This window comes from Sarcophilus harrisii, chromosome X, assembly GCF_902635505.1.
Source record: "Sarcophilus harrisii chromosome X, mSarHar1.11, whole genome shotgun sequence".
Taxonomy (NCBI): Eukaryota; Metazoa; Chordata; class Mammalia; order Dasyuromorphia; family Dasyuridae; genus Sarcophilus; species Sarcophilus harrisii.
In genome coordinates, this window is record NC_045432.1 from 38053855 (window position 1) to 38076970 (window position 23116).

General features: G+C 42.8%; 1 non-coding gene across 1 annotated transcript; it reads right to left on the reverse strand.

The window, feature by feature from the left end:
* Positions 1 to 22542: 22542 nt before the first annotated feature.
* MIR363 (microRNA mir-363) lies at positions 22543 to 22692 on the reverse strand. The gene has a single exon (NR_105740.1). It is a non-coding gene; the product is annotated as a microRNA mir-363 (primary transcript).
* Between the last annotated feature and the right edge of the window lie 424 nt (positions 22693 to 23116).

Below are 23116 nucleotides of genomic sequence, written 5' to 3' on the forward strand. Positions count from 1 at the left end.
TCCCTTCTATGTCTCAATATACTAATCTTCAGAGGCTTAGCCCAGGTGCCTTCTCTAATCATCCCCTACCTAGTTGCTGGCTGGTGCTCCACCTCAATTTTCACTGGCTCATAGTAAGAGGATCTGAGTTCAATCTCTCCCTTAGCCTCGCTTATAAGCCACATGATCCTGGGAAAAACATTTCAACTCCCTAGAAGTCCTTGTCCTCAACTATAAAATGAGTGCTATCCAAAAGCTTCTCTACACTAAATCCTTTACCAAAGGAGTGAATACCCCAAAGCAGAGGCCTACTGGGTTTCTTAAGGAGAGGGCAGACCAGGGCGGAAAAATGGAGCAGATTAAAACTTCCATGCTGATGATCAGTGTTGAGAGTGGTCCTGTGACTAGCTGCTCCAATTTCAGCTTGGGCAAGATAAAGAGACCCATTCTAAATCAAATTTTAATTTCAATTTTAATTAGCAAATAAACAACATGGACCTATGATTTCATTGGGTACTTCCATGAGGAAGCTTTCTCCACCGATTCAGATCCTCACAATTTAGAATATTAAAGTTTTCTGGGGCACCGAGAAGTTAACTCCATTGAGATTTGTCAGAAGAATTTGAACTCAGGTCTTCCTAACGGCCAGCTCTCTCTCTCTCTCTCTCTCTCTCCATTGAAGCGAGCTGCTTCTCATTTTTCTGCCTGATTGCTCATAGAAGTGAATTGAATGGAATTGACAACGTGAAGATCCTCTTGTGAAACTATACTTTCAACCTGCATTTGTCCATTAGACTAATGAGCTCTTTCAGCTCATCAGCTCGCCTGTAGCTTCTCCTTTTATTCGTAGGAAGTTTGCCTTTCCAGCATCTTCCCTACTCCCATCCCTACTTACCCCAAGTTCCAAGCTGAGTGAACATAATCAATCTGAACATACTCTTCTTGGTTTTACATACACTAATATGGCCCTTTCTTAGTCACCATCTTTCTAGTCCAAATATTCCTATTATGGGTTCCTATAGAGGCCATTCTAATACAACCTGTTTATTTTACAGAAGAAGAAACTGAGGCCTTAAGAGCTGAAAGATCTTAGACAAGGTAACACAGAGAACAAATGGAAGAAGCAGGGATTCTAGCCTATGACCTGTGAATCCAAGGGCACTATATTCTGCCCGCACCTGTTGCCCCGATCCATGCCTTTGGATCATTTTTGCCCTTCTCTGGACCATCTCCAGTTTGGTTTCTCTTTCTTGTGACAAAAAACTAGCCCAATTCTATCCAGCTGCAGATACTCGGGGTCTTGTGTAAGGGTGCAGTATATGGGGCTTTGTTTCCAGGATGATGCTTGGCCATCTGTTCATCCCAGCTGCTGGAGGAGGGACTTGGATTCTTCCTGCTGAGCCATCTCTTCCAGGTTAATCATTTCGTCAAGGTACAATCCAGGGTCAAGGACACCCACTCTAAAACCACTATTAAGTTTAGGGAGCTAAAGAGTCAAGAGAGAGGGTACATTGGGAAAAAAAATCACATGCTGAGAATTCCAAACAAGTGGGTCTTAGTTGGGGCTGAACCACTCACTGGACTTGCCCCATGACCCAAGTCCAGTTATCTCTTTCATTTGCCATCTTTCTAAATGGGGATACCACCTGCACCTCCCTCAGAACCGTAATATGACTTTCATGGCATAATAGAAGCAGAAGCACTTTGGAAAGTATCAGGCACTCAACACATGTAGGACATTATTATTCTAAATTTGTTCTCAGTAATTGGACTATACCAGGGTCTAGCCAGCACCTGCCTTTGGCTTCACTCTGCAGGAGTCCATTGGGACAAGTCTGCAGTTGTAATACCACCTGCTACTTCTAGCTGTTCCTACTGCTCTGAAGGAAAAAAAACAACTTAAAAAAAAAAGAAATGCAAGTCCAAGCCAGGCTAACTACATCACAATCATACACACACACACACACACACACACACACACACACACACACTTCACCCCAACCCCTCTGCAACAGAATCTCAAAGGGAGGTGGTTATTTAGCAGGAATCAGGGGGTGGGCTGCTATATTTGACATGACATAGAAATTCTACCTGTGAAATCATTGTTCTTTCCCAATATGAAATGAACAGCCTCATCAGGATGACCCAGCAAAGGGTTTAGAAATGACTACAGACAGATGGCTCACTGGCTAGAGCACTAGACTGGGAGTCAGGAAAAAAGTTCAAAATCAGTCTCATTAGCTGTGTCATCCTGGGCAAGTCATTCACCTCTGTTTGCATTAATTCACTGGAGAAGAAAATGGCAAACCATTCCAATATCTTTGCCGAGAAAACACCATGGTCTATGTTGACTTATAATGGTCCATGGGGTCACTAAGAGTTGGATGGGGGAGAAAAAAAAGAGTTGAACGGGACTGAACCAAATGGTACAGTAGGTCAAGAACTGGAATTCAGGAAAACCTGAGTTCATATCCTGTCTCACAAGCTTCCTACTTGTCTGATCTTGACAAATCACTTGATCACTTCCAGCCTCATATTCCTCATGTCTAAAACGAATATAACAATAACACCTCCCTTATGAGGTTGTTGTCAGGATCAAATAAGAGGGGCAGCTAGGTGGTGCAGTGGATAGAGCACCAGCCCTGAAGTAATGAGGATCTGAGTTCAAATCTGGCCTCAGACACATAACACTTCCTAGCTATATGACCCTGGGCAAGTCACTCAGCCCCAATTGCTTAAGGAAAGAAAAGAAAAAAGAACTGACCTCTCAATTGTAGCATTTTCATTTCTTTTGTTGTTGTTTGCTTGAATTTTATTTTCTTTCTCATTTTTTTCCTTTTTGATCTGATTCTTCTTGTGCAGAAAGATAATGGTATAAATACATACTCCTATATTGGATTTACATACATTTTTATCATGTTTAACATATATTGGGCTACTTGCCATCTAGGAGAGGAGATGGGGGAGAAGGGGAAATGGGAATACAAGGTTTTGCAAGAAACAATGGTGAAAAATGATCTTTGTATATGTTTTGAAAATCAAAAGCTTCAATTTAAAAAACAGAACTGACCTCTCAGAAATGTTCTAAGTATTCATATCCATGCAAGCTGCCGCCCCAAGGGCCTCTCTCCACTGGGTATTTTTGAACAAGTCTGGCTGGATTCTGAGGGGCCCCGGAAAGATCTGCCCACTCCCCAGTTTGCCTTAGTAGGTGGTTTCCTCACTCTTGCCAACTTAGGGCAATCTTTGGACTCCTTTCAGCTTGGGGAGACCTGTCAGTCAGTCAATAAACATGTATTAAATATATATTATGTGTGAGGCACAGGGCTAACTAAGCCCCAGGGTTAAAAAGAATCAAAAAACAGTTCCTGCCCTCAAGGAGTTTACAACATCATGGGAGCCTGTGATCTGCCTTCAGAAATTCTGGGTCTCCTCAACACCTAGATATTGTAACAGAAAATTATTTTTTGTGAAGGATTTTTTACTAAATTCAGTTTGGTCTCCTCTGTTCATCTAAAAGTCAATGGGGAAGGGAGGGAGCAAGTTGTGGAGCATATTCTAAAACAAAAAATGACATCATTTAATGTCAAAGCATAAGACAAAACCTTTTATTCATATCCATTTCTAATAATATACAATATTTTATTATATAACAGATCATATTTATATCATGTAACATGCCATATTATTACCAATTTTCTTCTATCTTAACATGTTCATTTTTCCTCCAACAACACATACACATTGCGATAAGACTGTGTCTTCTCACTCTTGTCCACATTCACACATAACGTCTCCATGGAGGGGCCCTCTAATATATCTGCTCTCACCATGTCACTGATTTCTCTCCATTTCTAGCCAGATATCTTTATACATTGGACTCGTTGAAAATCTAGATTTAAAGAAATTTTCATTAGACAATTAAAAGAAAAGCAATATTATATTGCACTTTAATGGAATAATCATAGGGAAAAAAACCTAAAATCCATGTCCTAACCCCATCAGAGCTTAAAATCTTTGGCCCAATCCAATAAATTGCACAAAAAAAAATTATTGCGTCCAACTCTTTGTGACCCCATTTGAGTGTATGCTGGAATAGTTTGCCCTTTCCTTTTCTGGCATATAGATGAGGAAACTGAGGCAAATAGAGTTAAGTGACTTGGCCAAAATCACATAAGTATCTGAAGCTACATTTGAACTCAGGCTTCCTGACTCCAGGTCTGGTACTCTATCTACTCCTTCACATAACTGCCCTCACACACACACACTAAAATAGCAGACCCCTATGATAAACACGCCCCCCAAAAAACATTTTGCCTGTCAAGCTGGGTAACATGGGGTTATAAGAAACTATATGGTGTAAGAGATAGAATGTCAAAGTTGGAATCAATCGAGACCCGAGTTTGAATCCTGCCTCAGACGCTTATCTCCATTACCGTGAGGAAGTCCCTTACCTCATTCAATCTCAGATTCCTCATCTGTAAAATTGAGATGATAATAATAACATGTTATTGTGAGGATCAAAGTTAGTAAAGCAATATGTGTAAAAGTTGCTTTGCAAATCTTCCTAAGCTAACTAAATGTTAGCTATTATTATTGTTACAAATTGAAGTCATGGTCCCCCCCCCCCCCCCAAAAAAAAAAGCATTTTGACTCACATAAAACCTAAACAGCCTATAATGTGTCTTACTTTTCACCATATAGCCATGTACCTTCCCCCATACTCAATACACAAAGAGCCCCTTTATATCAGTACAGCTGAATGAGTACAGCCCAAATATACTCGAAATAGAACAGTATTCTTACCCTTCCTGGACCACTCAAATGCCATTCCCTCCATTTAGCACTCACTGTGTGAGCACTCCCACCCAGAAGGCCTTTCTTCCTCCTCTGAATTTCCATAGCACATTACAATGTGCTACTTCTCCATTCTTTCTTGGGATGGTTATTTTTTAGGATCATTGATTTCAAAGTGAAAGCAACTTAATGGCCATCTTCACGGAGGAACTGATGCTCTGAAACATTATATCAGCAATAAGTAGCAGAGCTGGGATTCAAAAAATACATCAGCAGTAAGTGGCAAAGCTGGGATTCAAACCCAGCCCTCTGACCCCAAATCCAGGGCTGATTCTACTGTACTACACTGCCTCTTACCTCTTGGGCAAAACCCTAAGATCCAGGTAGGTGACAAGTAGGTCACCTTTCTGGTCTTCCTAAAATCTAGGCAGTGTTGAATGTTGCTTTAAATCAGTGGTTCTCAAACTTTTGTTTTCAGTATCTTTATCCTATTAAAAATGATTGAGGATCTCTCCAAAGCGTTTTTGTTTATCTGGATTAGATTTATAGACATTTACCATATTGGAAATAAAAACTATTTTTGAATTTGTAAACCCTCTAAAAGGGTTTCAGAGATCCCCAGGATTCTCTAGACCATACTTGCTTTAAGTCATTAAACACAGTAGAAGATCTGGCCAGTGGAACAAAGTTCCACCCAGGCTACCCTAGGGGGAAGAAGGCAGAGACCCTGCTTCTAGAAAGGCATATTAACGCAAAATGCAAGGGCCATATTCCCAACGTGGAGCATGCACTGCTGTTCTATAACTAGTTTGGGTCTGCTAAGCACATGGGGAAGAAACAGACTGCTGATTGGCTACTGAGTTGGAACTAGGGTACATTCAAAAGGTACTAACTGGCCAAAGTGAGTCTCGGTCTCTTTCTTTCATCCTAGCATGGAGTGTTCAAAATGAGGAGGTAGGGGCTACTGGAAGGCCTCAGTTTGAAAAAAGGCCTCGGGCTTTCATAGCTTCACTAGGACCCCTGCCAGGTAGACTGTGAGCATGCAAGAGGCCCCGCTGTTGCTTTTCTATTCTGTTCTTTCTGCTTGCAGCTAAAGCAGTGTTGGAGATGGTTATGACCTTGTGAGTTTCCAAAAATTCAGAATAAACCACCCAAGATCTAGGATCTGGAGTCTATGCCAAATTCCGTGGCCAGCCATGAGAATATCTACAGTAACCTTCATAGTAACAATATCTAGTAACCTCCCAGACCCAACATAAATACAAGGCAGCCAAGAGTGAGGGACAAGGATTTCCACATTAGCTGTGCTGCATTTGGGAGGAAACTTGGTGGAATGAATTCTCCCAGCAATCCTATTAAGTTTAAAATCATTCTCTTCAGGGACCAAGATGGTATAAAGGAGAGAGTCTGCCCAAGTGAAGGAAATGTTTGCACTTCAGTCCTTGCGTTATCTTTTCAGAAAATATCCTTTGGTAAAAGATAATTAATATTAACTGGTTAAATGAAACTGGGATTCTGATCTCTGGCACTGAATATTGAGGAAAAAGGGGAGACTTGAGCTAGAATGATCCCAAACTCTGAGGAAATAATCTAGCCTTGTTCTAGGGACTAAGAGTTGGGAGTTGGGCTAAAGATTCCCCCAGAGCCTTATAAAGCCTCAATAAGGAAATTAAACAACTTTTGAGACCCACAATCATCAGTTAGGCATGCGTACGGCATGATGTGGTCAATTCAAATCAATTCAATTCACTTTAAAAAGCATTTATTATGCCTTCTGGGTCTCAGACCCTGAGCTAAGTACTGAAGATACAAAAAGAAACAGTCTCCGGGGTTAAAGATTTTATATTCTATCGGGTGAAACAATTTAAATACCAGTAAGTAAATATAAGACATATACAGGGGGCAGTTGGATGGTGCAGTGGATAAAGCAGCAGGCCTGGATTCAGGAGGACCTGAGTTCAAATGTGTGACCTCAGACACTCGACACTTATTTAGCTGTGTGACCCTAGGCAAGTCAACACCAATTGCCAGGCAGAACAAACAAAACATATATATATATACAAAGTAATCTCAGACATTTTGTGATGATCAACTATAAATGACTTAGCTCTTTTCAGCAATATGATCTAAGACAATTTCAAAGAATTCATGATGGAAATATTCTATCCACCTCCAGAGGAAGAACTAATGGAGTCTGAATGCAAACTATTTTCACTTTTTTTTCAGTTTTTTTTTCCTTTTGCTCTGTTTCTTCTTTCAACATGACTAATATGGAAATGTGTTTTACATGATTACATAGATATAATCTATATCAGATTGCTTATCATTCGAGGAATGAGGAAGAAGAGGGAGGGAGGGAGAAAATTTAGATTCTAACACTTTTAAAAAATGAATGTTAAAAATGATTTTTATATGTAATTGGAAAAAATAAAATAGGGTTAAAATGCAATTGAGATGTATACTTATTGTGTATCTAATTTATATTTTAATATATTTAACATCTACTGGTCATCCTGCCATCTAGGGGAGGGGGTGGGGGGGTAAGAGGTGAAAAATTGGAAAAAGAGGTTTGGCAATTGTTAATGCTGTAAAGTTACCCATGCATATATCTTGTAAATAAAAGGCTATTAAAAAAAATCCTACAGCATTACACTTGAATTTTTTGGCTAATTCTATAGTTTTCAGTTGCACCTATGGTATAATACGGAGTGTAGACATGCATAGAAAGAACTTTTCATTTATTTCATGGGATGGAGTGGAGTGGGAAGACCTGATATTAAAATTCCTTGTCAAAATTGAAATGGCTTCAAAGATTCATAAAATTCTGAGAAACTTGGTATGAATATAACAAACCTCTAAGCGGTTTATCCAAACTAAACATGAAATAATAAACTTAGGATTTGTCCAAGATTACGACATCAGAAAAAAATTGTTTTTTAAGATCATTATTACCTGAGTTAATAAAATCTAAAATATTAGGTTAAAAAAAATGCAATTGAGAGATATTTGACAAAATAAATAAAATGTAATAAAAAAGTAATTTCAGTAATTGAGAAACTGAGGTGAATAGTAAAGGCCTCAAGTAGGTGAGAGCATTAAAGCTAAGCCTTAATGGGAGTTAATATTTGTTGGGGGGAAAAAATGCACTCTAAAGAGCAAACACCAAAGCTGGGAAGAGGAAAAGAGTCTAAGAAAAGTCACTTGTCAAACTTTACTCACCTCCAAGCAAAAGAATTACTCTGGAAAGTTATCAGTGTGACCAAATGTACATAGCCCTTCTTATTAGCATATCAGTGTTTAAGATGGCCTACAAGTGAACATTGACCTCCCATTTCTGAGCTGGTGAAAAGCTCACTTGCCCTTTATCTCTGAAGAAAACTTAAGAAGCAAATGAAATGATTATCTTTGTAAAGCTAATAGATTCCCAAGTCCCCCGTCCAATTTGGATTTACTGCTGATGGTATCTGTACAAATTCACCTGGCTCTAGTTGGTTGCAGACTGCCACTCAAATAAGAATATTCTCTATTACAGGCATCTAAGAGTTTAGACACCAAATAGGTGATGACCTCGTTTTGGTTCATCTTTAATCATTAAGTGCCTTAAAATAAACTTTCCAGGTAATCGTAATATAATCGATATTTATTGAGCACCTCCTCTGTGGCAGGCACCATGCAAAGTGCTGGAGATACAAATATAAAAAAGACAGCTCCTGTCCTCAAGCAGCTAACAATCTAATCCTATTGCTTTAAAAACATATATCACTTGGCAATTTTTTTTTAATTTTAAATCATTCGGTAAATTTCCATACCTTCCTTTCAGGTATAAGTATATATGTACCACTCACATGAATCTGTGGGAAGACTAGCAAAATGAAATAGAAACCCTGGACAAATTACTTTCTTCACTTTTCTGGGATGATTTCCGCCATTCATTAAGAAATATGTAGTAAACACCTACTATGTTCAAGGCGATAGAATACAAAGACAAAAACAAAAACAAAACAATACTTTCCCTCCAAAAGATTATGCTAGAGCAAGAGGGAAAACAGAGATACTCGACCAAATATGGTGTTCCTTCCAAAACTGCAGATCACAATACGCAAGCCTTCCTAGCCAATGTAACTCTTGTCCATAGCTTCCCATTAGCTCACCATAGAGGTCCAGTCAGCATGCTGGGTGTCTTCCTCATTCTTTCCTGATTTCACAAGGGTAGCGGTGGAGCACTCAGACCATCAGCCTGTCATCCCCCACTTGCTTTCTCACCACCCCATCTTCTCTTTCTGTTATATATAACTCTTTGGTAATGTCCTTTACTCCCATCCTTCTTGAATTCCTCCTTGGTGATGTGTTACAGCCTGCTCACATCTACCCTGTACCTCCTCATTGCCGTCGGTGTGATATTCATTTTTTAATTCTTTGGAAATAAGTGTATTGTTGGTACTGCCGTCATATGACAAAGCTATGTACACAGCTAAAGAAATAGATCAAATCTGAAAGGGCATCAGCAACTGAGGGCCTATTCTATGGTCCTACTCTAAGACCAGTTCTAGTGGAATCTTAGACTCCCCATTCCTGGATCTCTTGCCTCTAATTGAGGATTTGGGGCTTTATCTTCCCAGGGATAATGTTACTTCCCTATTGTCTGCTCACTGTGCTTCGTCTCACTTCCCCCACCCCCTTTTCTAACATCCCCTTTATGTGTCGTCTTCCCCCATCAGAATGCAAACAACTCAAAGGGAGGAACTGGCTCGCTTATATTTGTATTCCCAGTGCTTAGCACAGTACCAGGAATATATTAAGTGCTCTAGTTAGCTAGCTAGCAATCTAAGGGGATCAGGAATTAGTGCTTGAAACTTGAAGGGAGCTAGGAATTCTATGAGATGAAAGAAAGGAGAGAAAGCTTTGAAAACCCCGAGTCAGGAGGGGTGATATTATAGACCAAGGGATGGCAAATAAGCCAGTCTGGCTTCTGAGTGCACATTTGGACAGAGCCCAGGGGTGCACGACATAGAAAAGAGTAAACTGAGGCCCGGAGAGAGAAAATGATTTGTCCGACATCACGTAGCTACTAAGTAGCAGAAAAGAGCTTTTGAGTCCAGAGCCTCTGACTCCAGATGAAGTATTCTTTCTACTTTCCCATGCTGCATTTTCCTCCATAGAGAGAAGAGCAGTAGATTAAAGAAGACAGGTTTATAGAAAAATATAGGAATGTAGTATTATGTACCAGGACAGGTTTCTAAGTAGCTGTGATGAAAAAGGAATGCACTTTGCAAAAACCCTCAGCTTATCCCAAGAGAAAGGCAGCTTCTAGCAGGTTAAAAGACATGGAGCTTTTTGTGGTTAAATGTGAACAAAACTACATCATGAAAGCTAAGCAGATGAGATTTCTGGCATAGCACAATAAAGTTATATTCATGCTCAAGCTCTTTAAAAAAAAACAACTCATAAATAAGTCTTAAAACAATCTTGATGTTCATCTTTCCCCCAGAAAAAAAAATTGTCGAGCGTTCACCAATTCTGATCTTTTCCTACAGAGTAAAAGACGTGGCCAAAGTATTGTTACATTTCGAGTCTGGGAATTCAGTGCCACTCACTGGCTGAGATGAGAGATTGTGAGATCACCCTGAGCAATCCAAAATGGGGCTCCGGTTTCTAGACCATTTGAGCCGAGGACACAATAGAACCCAAAAGTATGAAACAAGGGTCATATACTATGTTCACTCAGGCTGAAGTAATCCCTACCGTACCCTAGCTCCCAGGGTTGTTGTGAGGGTCAAGTGAGCCGTGAAAGTGCTTTGAAAAGAAAGTAAATCACTATACACACACGGCAAAGGACTATTGGGAGAGTCCACCCTAACACGACCTCTCTATAAAGTATGTATGGAAGGGGTGTCTGAAAGGGGGGAAATTTCTGAAAATGTAGTCCAACTGGAGGGTCCAATCCAAAGTATTTCTTTTTTTTTAAAGTTGTATTGATCTGTGTCTATTGTTCGTATCCCACGGTCATCTCCCGATATAGACCTTCACGCCATTGAATCCTCCCTTGTGGAAAAAGAAAAACAGTTAAGTGAGATCAATATAGCATCTAAAAGTGTATCAATCAATCAACAGGTATTTATTAAGCATCTGCTCCCTGTCAGGCACGGCATGGGGCAGAGGAAGGGGAGGTGAGATGTGTACATATAAAAATGTATGCAGCATAAAGTTAAAAATATATAAAGTACGTGTGCTTGTGTGTGTGTGTGTGTGTGTGTGTGTGTGTTTGTGTGTGTGTGTGTAACCATAAAAATAGTAGTTAGGTCTAAGGTAGGTTAGTAAGAAAGGCACTGCTAGTTGGGAGGAAAGACTTCATGGAGACCATGATAAAGGAAAGGAGCCACAATAGGAGATGGAAGTGAGAAGAGACTGTATTTCAGACATGGAGGACAACCAGAGCAAAAGCATAAAGATGGCAGATGGAGAGTAATGAGGTCGGTTTGACTGGATCGGAGAATACATGCAGCAAAGTGCCTTCCAATGAGATGGGTTGGAGCCAGGTTGCATAGGATTTTCAAAGTTAAACAGAGGGGTTAATAATTTATTCTGGAGGCAATAGGGAGCCCCTGGAGTTGGTTGAGTAGGAGAGTCACTTGGTTAGAGCTATATTGAATAAAAATCCCTCTTGACAGCACTGCCTAAAATGGATTGATGAGGGAAAAGATTTGAGGCAGGAGACCAATTAGTAGGGAGGGGAGGAGGGCCTCCACTAAGGTGGGAGCTGTGTGAGAAGAGACAAGGGGTGAGCTGTGAGAGAGGTTGTAAAGGAAGAAATAGCAAGATTTGGCAACTGATTGGATACATGGGGTGAGGGTGACTAAGGAGTTGAGGATAATGATTAGCTTACAAGCAAGAGATACTGGAAGAAATGGTGATGGCCTTGACAGAAATTGTGCATTTTACAAGAAAATAAGATTTAGGAGAAAAGATAATAAGATTCTTCCCCCCACACACACTAATAGGACCTTTCTTCCTAAACTACTTTGTATTTAACTACTATTTACATGTGTGTGTGCGCACCAAAAAATATATGTCTTTTATGTCTTTTTAATTTTATATCTACGCTGCATTTATTTTTATATGTACACACCTCCCCTCCCCCTCCTCTGCCCCATGTCATGCCTGACAGGGAGCAGATGCTTAATAAATTTTACCTGTTGATTGATTGATACACTTTTAGATGCTATATTGATCTCACTTAACTGTTTCTCTTTTTCACAAGGGAGGATTCGGTGGTGTGAAGGTCTATATCGAGAGATGACTGTGGGATACAATAAATTAATTTAAGACAGATTTGGTTTAAGGACTTGGAACATACGGTTTTAAATTTCCAGTAGGCAATTCTCATTATGAGACCAAAGCTTGAAGGAGAACCTGGTACCGGATATGTTTGTATGGGTAGATAGGTTTATGTGTACACTGGGATTGAGGAAAATGGGAAAGAGTGAGTGATAACAGGTTTGGGATTGAAGGATGAAAGAAGGGGGAACTAACTCATGGCTGAATAACGGCAATTTTTCCAATAAAATCAAGAGGCAAGGTCCTTATCAGAGAGAGAAGCAGAGTGGGAAGAGAAGGAGGAGTAGAGACACTCAGAAAGAAAAAGAATGTTTGCAAGAGTTTCTTTAGGGAGTAAGAGAGGGAATCAAGTAGGGAGGAACAAAATGTCTGCTTTTTGGCAAAGAGGATCCAACCGAGGATGGACAGTGTGGATCTTTACTGAACCCCATCAACACTGATTTCTCAGGGCTTCCCTAATTAATATCAGGCCTGGAATTCTGGGCTTCTAGATCTCCATGACTTGAGGTCCAGGACTATATTAAAACCCTGCACCTAAAACTGTCGGGAGACTTCTTCCAGTTCTCCTTAGTTGTTTGTGAGAAGGAGCAAAGGAGGAAGATGGTAGGAGTAAGTCAAGCCTGAGGGTTGGCAAGAGATGAGTGGCAATAGGGTAAAGGGGGCAGAGATGGTAGAGCAGGGGACAAAGTAGAGGGAAAATGGCTAAAAAGATTGGAGATTCACTTTCCAATGAGCTCTTCATTATCCATTAGCTGCTCGGCTTGGTTAAGATCCCTTGAATATCAAACATTCAAACATCTCAAACCCCACTACCACCGGATACCCTCCCCTTTTCAGTTTCCTTTTACATATTGTCAAGCTACTTTTTTTTTCTTTTTTTCATTTGTATCCCCAGAGCTCAGGCCAGTGCCACATACAGGTATGCCTTGTTTTATTGCTTTTTATTTTGCTGCATTTCATAGAGGCTGTGAATTTTTTACTACTAATTTTTTTAAATAAATGACTGGTTTGTGGCAACCCTCAGGCCAGTTTATGGGTGTCATTCTTCCAACAACAAATGCACAAGTCATGATACCATGTCACATTTGGGTGATTCTCAGAAAAGTTTGAATTTTTTCATGACTATTATATCTGTCAGGGTGATCTCAGTGATCTTTGACGTGACTGTTGCAACTGTTTCGGGAAACCCTGAACTGCGCCCATACGAGACAGGAAACTTAATGTGTATGTTCTGACTGCTCTGCCAAAGGGCAGTTCCCATCTCTCTGCCTCTCTTCTGGCCTCCCTGTTTTCTGAGACACAACAATATTGAAATTAGGCCGATTAATAATCCTTCGATGGCTTCCAATCGTTCAAGTGAGAGAGAGAGAGATGCATCAAACTTCCTTGCTGTCTTATTTTAAGAAATCGCCACAGCCGTCCCCATCTTCAGGAACCCCCAGCCTGATCCGTCAACCACCGTCGATACGGAGGCAAAACTCTCCAACAGCAAAAAGAATAAAATTTGCTAAAGACTCAGATGATGGCTAAGATTTTTAGTAATAAAGTATTTTCATTAAGGGATATCAATTGGGTTTTTAGACATAAATGCTATTGCACACTTAACAGACTATGGTATTGTGTAAACATATAACTTGTATATTTACTGGGAATCAAAAAAAAATTCAGGTGACTTACTTTTTTCCAATATCTGTTTTATTATGGTAGTCTGGACCCAAACCTTCAGGATCGCTGAGGTATGCCTATAGTAGGTGCTTAATAAGTGTTTATTGAGTTATTATTGACTTGAAGTCAGAACAGAGGTGATGAATGGCCTAAGAAAGTATTGAGGGTTAGAAGGAATAGATGTCTCAATGAGGGCAAAAAAAAACCAGATGTGGGAGGAGGAAAGAAAGCAAAGGGAGAAGTGGTATAATAGGAGATTATGGGCCTGTAGGGGAATGCCAGAGTTTCGCAATTTAATAGTGATTACTCTGGTTCTCCCCATTGCCTAGCCAGGAATGTTACATTTACCCCCTCATTACTTCTCAGACTCTAAGGAGAGGAAAGGGATTAAGTTCACAGCTTAACTTAGTTCTAACATAACATTAGTCCCAAGTCAGAAGCTCCCCTTGGACTTATGTTCTCAGATACTGGTTGGGTTGGTTATGATCTCAGGCCTGGAATCCTGGGCTCCTAGATCCCCATGGCTTGAGGTCCAGGACTATAATAAAACCCTGCACCTAAAACTGAAAAAGAGAAACAAAACAGACCCAAACCCCATTTCTCAGCACTTTGTGGCCCCAAGGAGAAGGAGGGGGTCCTCGGGAGCTTCGTTCCTTATTTCACTGTATGGACTCCCTTACCTCAGTGAACGGAGTCCTTCACCCCTGGGCTCCATCAAAAAAAGGGAGAGTGAGAGGCCTCAATCAGATAGATTTAGACACAGCTAGTCTCGTACCAAGCCAATGGGGAAAGGCCATTATCAAGCATTTGGCAGGCCAAAAGAGAACATCCACATAGGGGCCAGTTCTCTTGGATCCCTGAAGCCGATCCCGGCATCTCTGATGTGGGGAATCTCCATTTTAATGGGTCTGAGCATGTACCAAAACCTGTGACAGAAGTGATGAAGAGGAAATTTGTAGGTAGGGCAAGATCCAGCCAGTGTGTGTGACCTGAGTGTGGCTGAGGTAGAGTGAAAGAGTGAGTCATGAGACTTGAGGAAGTTGAGGAAATTAGTTCTGGAGTTTAAGGGAGGATCTATGGGGATATTAAAATCCCCTAGCATGAGCACAGAAACTGGAGAGGGGAAGGAGATGTGAATCGGGGGTTGAGCTCCTTGAAAAAGGAGGGAGAATGACCTGAGGGTCAATACAGTACAGCTCCCACAATTGTGTTTGAGTGGAAAATTATAATTGTGTGGATTTCAAAAGAAGAAAGGTTGCCGAGTGAAGGAGACAGAGAGTTTGGAAGTGACAATAAGGAGAAAGGGGTATTTGGAATCTCCTTCCAGGACTAGTTCGTACAAGGAAGGATTGCAGTAGCTAGGGGGTGGGAGGGAGAAAGAAGTACAGCCAGTACTAGAGGGGATAAGCCAGGTATATGGTGTCATCAGAAGAGAACCAGGTGTCTAGAAGGGCTAATAGATGCAAAAAAATGGGAGAGGAAGAGATCCACAGGAAAGGTAGTTTGCTTATGGACCACGAATCCCAAGGAGTACAGTGGAAATATAAGTAGGATTGGATTAAAACGTAAACCAGGTCAAATTGAAGGAGATGAGAATGAGAGAATGAAGAAGATAGGGCAGGGTGGTTCTCTCTTAAATGGTCCCTTATTATTTATTACAGGAATAGGAAGGGAGCCGGGAGATGCCATAATGGTGATAGTAGGTGGCCGATGAATCTCATGATCTCCACAGGTTGTAGAGATCAAGGTCTGGTCTCCATCAGTTCCTTCATCTGGGAAGTTGATAGAGGAAGGCAAGGAGTGAGGGAAGAGGGGCAATGGGGGGGTGGGGGGTGGAGGGGCAGGGTTGTTGTTGTTGTTGGGAAACCAAAGAAATTGGTCTCCTAGCTGGCTGAAGGCCCTGTACTCCTCCTCCATTGTGGTTGACACAACTCATCAGTAAAAGCAGAAAGATCACCATGAAGAGAAGTGTAATTTAGGTGTTTACAGGTGTTTAAAGAGATCTAAGGAGAATATGGTAAAACATTTGACCATTCTGGGGTATCATAGATGTCAGTCCTCTTTCCAGTGGTGGAGCTCACACCTGACAACTGACTGGAAAAGTTCCTTATATATCTGCTGAAAGCAAGACAACATATTTCATTTTCTGTTCTACAGAACTGTGGTTGATTGCTACAAATAATCAGAATTTCAGACCAATATATTTATCAAAAAGTAATTATCGGTCTATCCTAGAAGCATCAGCCTCTGTAGCATAAGGTAGATTTTTTTTAAACACCTCTCATAAGATGCCAAATGGTGAATCTGGGAAGCACTGGATTCAAGTCTTGGGGGACTTGGAGACTTGACTGTGTGGCACATACTGACTGTGTGACCTTGGCCAAATCACTTAAACCTCTCAGTGTTCTAAGACTATAATTTGAAGCTGAAATGGACCTCAAAGGCCATTTAGTCAGACTCCTCATTTCACATTTCCCTAAGGCACAGGGTGTAAGTCAGGATTTGAACCTAAATTCCTTTCATTCAGAATCTACCACTCTTTATCATCTGCCATATGGTTGGTATGTGTTGCCATAAAAACAGAGAACTGGAGTGGGGAAAATCACTCCCAGCCTGGGGAAAACCACTCCCAACCAGGGGAAAAACAGTATTTGACTTGGATCTCGCACAATGTATGACAACCCCATGGGGCAGGGACGGTCTCACTTTTTGTTTTTGTATTCCCAACGCCTACCACATAGTAGGCGCTTATAAAATGCTCCTCCCCAAATTGAATGGGTGAAAAAGACCAGAACTGTTAGTTAGGATAGTCAGTGTCAAAGATTATGAGAGTAAAAATTTGGACGTTACCCAACTAGTCATGAGATGATTAGATCCTAAGGGTACAGGACCTAAGTGGTCTCACTTTACAGTGGAGGAAACTGAGTGACAGGGAGGTTAAGTGATCTTCGTAAGATCATGCAGTTAGTAAACAACAATAGCAAGATTTGTATGTAGTTCTAACTTCAGAGATTCTTTCCACAAAGTGATCGATACAGAATCACCTCACAGGGACTTCAAGGGAGCCAACTCCCTTGTAAAAAGTGAGATAGTGGAGGTAACTAAAATGCTTGAGAAGCACAGACACCAAGAGTAGCTAGAGGTAGATAGAGTGGAATGGGGACAGGTATGGCTCAGATAGAGGAGATCTGAATGTCTGTAGGCACGAGAAAAGAGATCGCTGAAGGTTGGAATGACTAGGGGTGGAAAGAAGCAAGAAAGAAGAGAGAATGGGGAAAAGGGACATGTGTGGCCCAGATGACTCTCTAAAACTAGAAAGTTACAGATGAACTGTCCCAATGAAGGTAGCTACCATTCTAGAAGGTCCCCATACCAATTAAAATCTATCTGAATAAAAAAGGGGGGCTAAACCTAACCTAAGGAGGTAGGGAGTACCTCGTTATCCCCATTTTGCAGAAAGAAACAGGTTAAGAAATTAAGAGATTTTCTCACTACCATACAGTAGGTTTCTGAAAACAGATCTCCTGGCTCTGAGGTCAAATACATTCAACAATACCATACTGTCTTTCAAGAAAATAAAGCGAGGCACTTGTTTTTCTGTCTCAATTTTTTTCCTTTTTGATCTGATTCATTTGCTTTAATTTTGGGAATGACCTTAATTTCTGCAAGTTGAAATACTAAGTTAGGTTTGGACTCCCTTCGGACTAAACTTTGAGCTGTCTATTGCTTCCTGTTGGTGAGTTGCCCACAAGAGGGGTGGGGGAAGCTGGTTGAAGTCTTTGTTTGCAAGGAAGGCATCAAAGTTGGCCATTTGCTCATTTATTTTTGAGCTTCCCTCTCCCCCCCCCGAAAAAACAAGAATAATTTTAAGTTGGTCCTAAATTCTTGTGAAGTGTAGGAGATAATAAAGAGCTCAGATCAAAGGCAGAAAGTGCTGGATTCAAGTCTTGGGGGACTTGGGGACTTGACTGTGTGACCTTGGCCAAGTCATGTAAACCTCTCAGTGTTCTAAGACTATAATTTGCAGGGAAGTGCTGATCTGCTTTGGTGGAGGAAGTTTCCTTGCCTGGAAGCTCCATATATACAATGAAATCAGTAAACAGATCCAGTCCTTATTCCTTTAGACTGAGCCCTAGTTTATCTTTATCTTTTTATGCCTCTTTGTTGCTCGGTTGGTTTTTAGTCATCTCTGAGCCTTCGTGACCACATTTGTGATCTTCTTGGTAAAGACGCTGGAGCACTTTGCCATTTCCTTCTCCAGCTCATTTTACAGATGAGGAAACTGAGGCAAACAGGGTGAAGTATCTTGTCCAGGGTCACAGGGCTAGAGTCTGACATCAAATTTGCACTCATGACAATGAATCACAGACAGGGCCTGTTAGAAGAAGCAGAATGATACTTGTTGAATTGATTTGGAAATAGAAAAGTATCTATAGAGCTCTACAAAGATATAGATAATATCCATATGTATACATATGCATATGCATGGATATCTATGTATGTGTGTGTGTGTGTGTGTGTGTGTACCGGTTACAACTTTTAGATGCTAAGAAGGCTTCAGGAAGGAGGAGTTGAATCATAAACCCAGAACCTAGTCTGGACCTCTGGCCATCAATCATTCGACTAACAAACATTTATTAAGTGCCTACTATGTGCTTTTTAAAAATCCTAGCCGTAGAAAAACAAAACAGTCCATCTGTAGTTCATATTGGAAGTGGGAGGGTAACGGGGAAATCACTATACGGACCTTAAGTGCAAGTGGAAGGTAATCTCAGAGGGAGGGACTAGTGGGGGTGGGGGAGGAGGTGGGAGAGGCTGTTGGACAGGAGGTCTCTCCTCTCCCTCTGGATGCTACGGTTCTAATACTGGTCAGTGTGATGGCAGAAACTGACATCTCAAGACTGTTCTAAATTTATAATTCTCTTCCTACTGTTCTCATTGAACCCGACTGTTCCCCCCCGCCCACACACACACACACATACACACATTCAGCCCCGTTATCAATAATCCCTTATTTGAAAGCATTCACCTCCCCCACCTCCTCCTTTTTTTTTTTTTAAAGACAGTCTGCCCTCATGTGGTAGAAAAGGAAATCTGAGCCCAGAAGCCGGAAGTTTCTCCTAGGGACTGTTTTCAGAACCTAAGAATCCTGTTCTTAGGGAAGATGCCCCACAGGAGACATCTCTGGGGAAGTAGAGCCCGGAAGGACAAAAAAGACCGTCTAATACGTAGCATGAACTCAGCAGCGCTCCCGATCGCCATTCCCAGGCCCCCCCCCCCGCCCCCCGCCCCCAGCCCCATAAATTTGAGCTTTTAAGTCCACTGATCCCTTAAAGAGAGTCAAGGCTTCCACGGCCCACCCAACCCAAGCGAATGAATGGGAAAGGCGGCGGCTCCACACAAAGCCAAATTCAGGAGACGTTCAAGGAACGAGAAAAATCCCGTCGGCCCCAATGCTACCGACGGGCCGGTCCATGAATCGGGGGAAGGAAGTTCCCGGAGTTCAGGGAGTTCCCTCAACCGGGAGCAAGTTGTGGGCTTTCTTTGCATTCGTCGGTGTTCAAAACCCACACTTGCGATTCGACCGCCTTTGATTAAACTTTTGCCATGTGCCCGACGTTGGGGGAAATTCAAAAACAAAAGTCTCCGGCCTTCGGAAGCTTTTATTCTAGAAGGGGGAGGAGGGGAAATAACTCCCAGACAATGCCCACCAAGTAATTTCTGGGAGAAGGAAGAACTAATGACTGGGAGAGGGGGGAAGGGGGTGGGGGAGAAGCTTGGCCCGAGGAGGGAAAGGGAGCTGAGGCTCTCGGGAGGCGGCAGCGAGGAAAGAGTTCATTCCAGCCCAGGAAACGGGGGACAGTCTGTTCGATGGCAAAGACAGGGGTTGGAATGTCGTGCATGGCAAACGGGCCAGTTGGGCTGGAAAGTAGAGTGCGTGAGGGGGGAGTAATGTGAGATCAGTCTGGAAAGAATGTGTGATGAGCCTGCAAGCCAGGAGGCTCACACCCCAGCGGCCATCTTTAAGTGGTATACCATTAAAGATACATATGACGAGTTCACTTCCAAAGCGGAGAAGAATGCAAAAGGCTGCTCAACAATGCGAGAAAAACCATCTGCAAAAACCTGGCCTGGGAGCCTCTGGGAGAGCAGCAAGGTACGCTTCCTGGGAAGCGGCTCCCAATTACTCCGATCACCTCCTCCCCCACCCTCCCCCCCCCCCCCCACGGCCTCTCCATCCTCAATCTGAACGCCGTCCAAACGTGGAGATGGTGCCCGGAGCCACACACGAGAAAAGGCGCCGCGTAGATGGCCGTCAGAATCCCCGCGGCTGAGGTGGTGGCCGGTCCTCAGAAAACAGGCCCGAGGAAAACTTCCCCCCGGGCTAAATTAGAGCCAGCACACACACACACACACACACACACACACACACACACACACACAAGAACCCGAGTAACTTAGCAAAAACTCAAATAAACCGATCTCCAAGTCCCGTCAAAGGCCGTCTCCGGGTCGGCTCAGAGCGAAAATCACGGGGGGGGGGGGGGGGAGGGCCGACGGATTTAAACCAGTGGCCATAACAACGGGCGCGGGAACGAACAATTCGGGACGCCTCCATGTGGGTCCTCGCGTCCCTCTTTGGGCCAGAGCGACGGAGGGAGATGGGAAAGTCTCCGTCAGGTGATATTGGGCCCAAATTTGATCCGCCCGCCCTCCCCCTCCCAAATTCAGCTGGCAATCACAATTGGTTCCAACAAGGTAGAAGGAACAGCGCAAGAATTCCAAACACGCTCTGCGCTAATGCTGAAACGCTAAGTCTTTAAATAGGCTTTATCCTTTTTGTTTAAATTTGAACCCCTACGGTGTAACTGATTTTCTCAGTTACTTGAATTTTGACCCGGTGGCTTCTGGATTGTGCAGGTTGTAATTTCGGTTGGAATTTTTCCTTAGAGCCATTTACTGGGGAAGCCGGCCATTGCCTTAGATACCACACAAATATGCCCATCTGACACCCTGAAAGAAGTGGAGCGCTTCGGCGGGAGTCTGGCTAGTTCTGAAGTTTAACTTCTTTTTTTTTAAACTTGCACACTGGTCTCCAGAACCAGTAAGCAGATTACCTGGCTCCCACCCCTTCGAATTTTCTGGTTTTGATGTTCCCGCTTTTCCCCAAATGTGGCTCCGTCTCCCCACCTCGAGAAATCTTCATTAAAGATTACACCCAATAAATCAGAAATCAAAGCTCCCGTCGGTCCCCTCCCTTCTTCTCCCTCCCCCACCCCTCCCCCCATCCCATCCCATCCCCGAGACCCGAGAGAACATCGTAAAATTCTCGATTGAAGTGAAGGATCACCCTTAGCCAGAGGCGTAACTACAACTGAGCAACAGGTTTGAGCTCAAAGTAATCTCGTGCCCGGTTTGTCTTCCAAGTGAGGGAATTAAAAGGGATTTGAAATAAGGCTCTGAAACATTCATTCAATCCAACAAGCGTTTATTAAGAAAGCCTACTACGTGGTAGGCGCGGAGGACACCAAGACACAAGGCCAATTCCTGCCCCTCAAGGAGCTTCCATTTTACGGGGGGAGGAGGGGGGAGACAGAGAAATGAGATAAAAAAACATACAACGAGATAATATATACAAAATCCCAGTGTGGGGGTAGGGCACAAAGAATTCCTTGGAGACTACAGGGCAACAGGAAGTTGAACATAGTAATTTACATTTCTTTAGCAGTTTACATTTCCAAAGCCTTCCCGCTCAGAAAGAGAATTAGGTTTTGTAATTAGTATGGACATTTTACAATCTTGGCCCCGGTTTTGGACACATAATTTGCTCGTGGTTAAACAGCTAGCTGGTGGCTGTGCTGGTGGGATTCAAAATCACGCTTCCCCCGACTCCAATCGCGGGGAGAGGGCTCCCTTTTTTCTCGTTCACTGGCTCATCTGTTCTCCCCCCCCCCAAAAAAAAGAAAACCCTGTTACACAACGTTCAATAGCAGCTAGAAAAGCCAAGTTACTCCTCTTTCTTGCCAGCTTTAAGAACCTGCAATTAAAGGAAGGGATCCGCTAAGACCTAAGGATCTAACTTTCAGAGAGGACACACACTCAAGGGCCAAGGGGCGGCCAGCGCTCTGCTCTTCTCCAGGTGGCCCAGATGAGGCAGTTAAACCACTTGGCTCGGGATTGCTTTTCGGGCGGCCTTAAACAATAAGGACCTCGAGTCATTTGAGCAGCAATCGGCAAGGTCTGGACGGGAGGGCGGGCGAGCTGCCGAGCCAGTTTCTTCATCTGAAAAATGGGCAAGGACAAATACCCGCAAAGACAACAAACTGTTATCGGTTCTCCCGAGGGTTCAAAATGAACAAATCCATCCGTCCGCCAGGCTCACACCGTTCCAAGCGGAGCTCGCCTCCAGAGGTAACATTTTCGACAAAGCAAAAGCACAATTACGGCTTTCCCTTGGGCCTTTGCTCCAAGAGATAAGATAGCTTTACAATTGTGTACCTACCCATAGTCAAAGAGCTGAAATTGAGCCCTTTTGTATCTCATTCAGCCTACTTCATTCAAGCGGTCAGACTGAATGAAAACATTAGCGGATAGAGTTAATTCAGCACATTGTACTTCGAATCAAGGTGAGCTAATCCATCTATTGACAAGATTAACCCCTTTCTCCAAAATGGACCGAAGTATCTGGGGCTAGAGAAAGCCTTTCCGAAGCTAAGCGCCCCCCCCCCCCCCCCCCCACCAGATCCCGCGCAAGTCCCCTTTTCCCCACCCCAAGCTGCCACTGCAAAAGGTCTTGCGGTTTACAGATGGATACCGTGCAATTTTTCTCCTACTAAACTTATCAAAATTGCATCGTGATCCACCCGACAACAGCAAACCAGCCAGCTCGGCCCCTTTTCGATCCTGACAGGAACTGACGATAAGTCCTCTTTTCCTCCACAGGCCGGGACAAGTGCAATACTCTTACAGACACAAGATCAAGTAATGCAACAAATCCCCACCCGCAGAGAAATCAGCCAGAGCAGATCTTCGGGAAGCGGCTCACTGGAGGCGGGGGGGGGGGGAGGGGGGAAGGCAGGTCCAGAAAATGCAGATGCGAACGCCCTCATAATCAGTTTTGCATGGATTTGCACAGCAATTGACACAGGCCGATGCAAGACCTGCAAAACTGACTGTGAGTAGCACTGGGATTAATGCTAGTTCCAAGACTGTTCCAACTGCCCCACTCCCCCCTCCACCCCCCAGTGATACATTACCCAGGAGCGCTGAAGTGCCCATAGTACAGTAGTCATTTGCAAAAAACTACCTGCACTATGAGCACTTTGGCACTACCAGGACC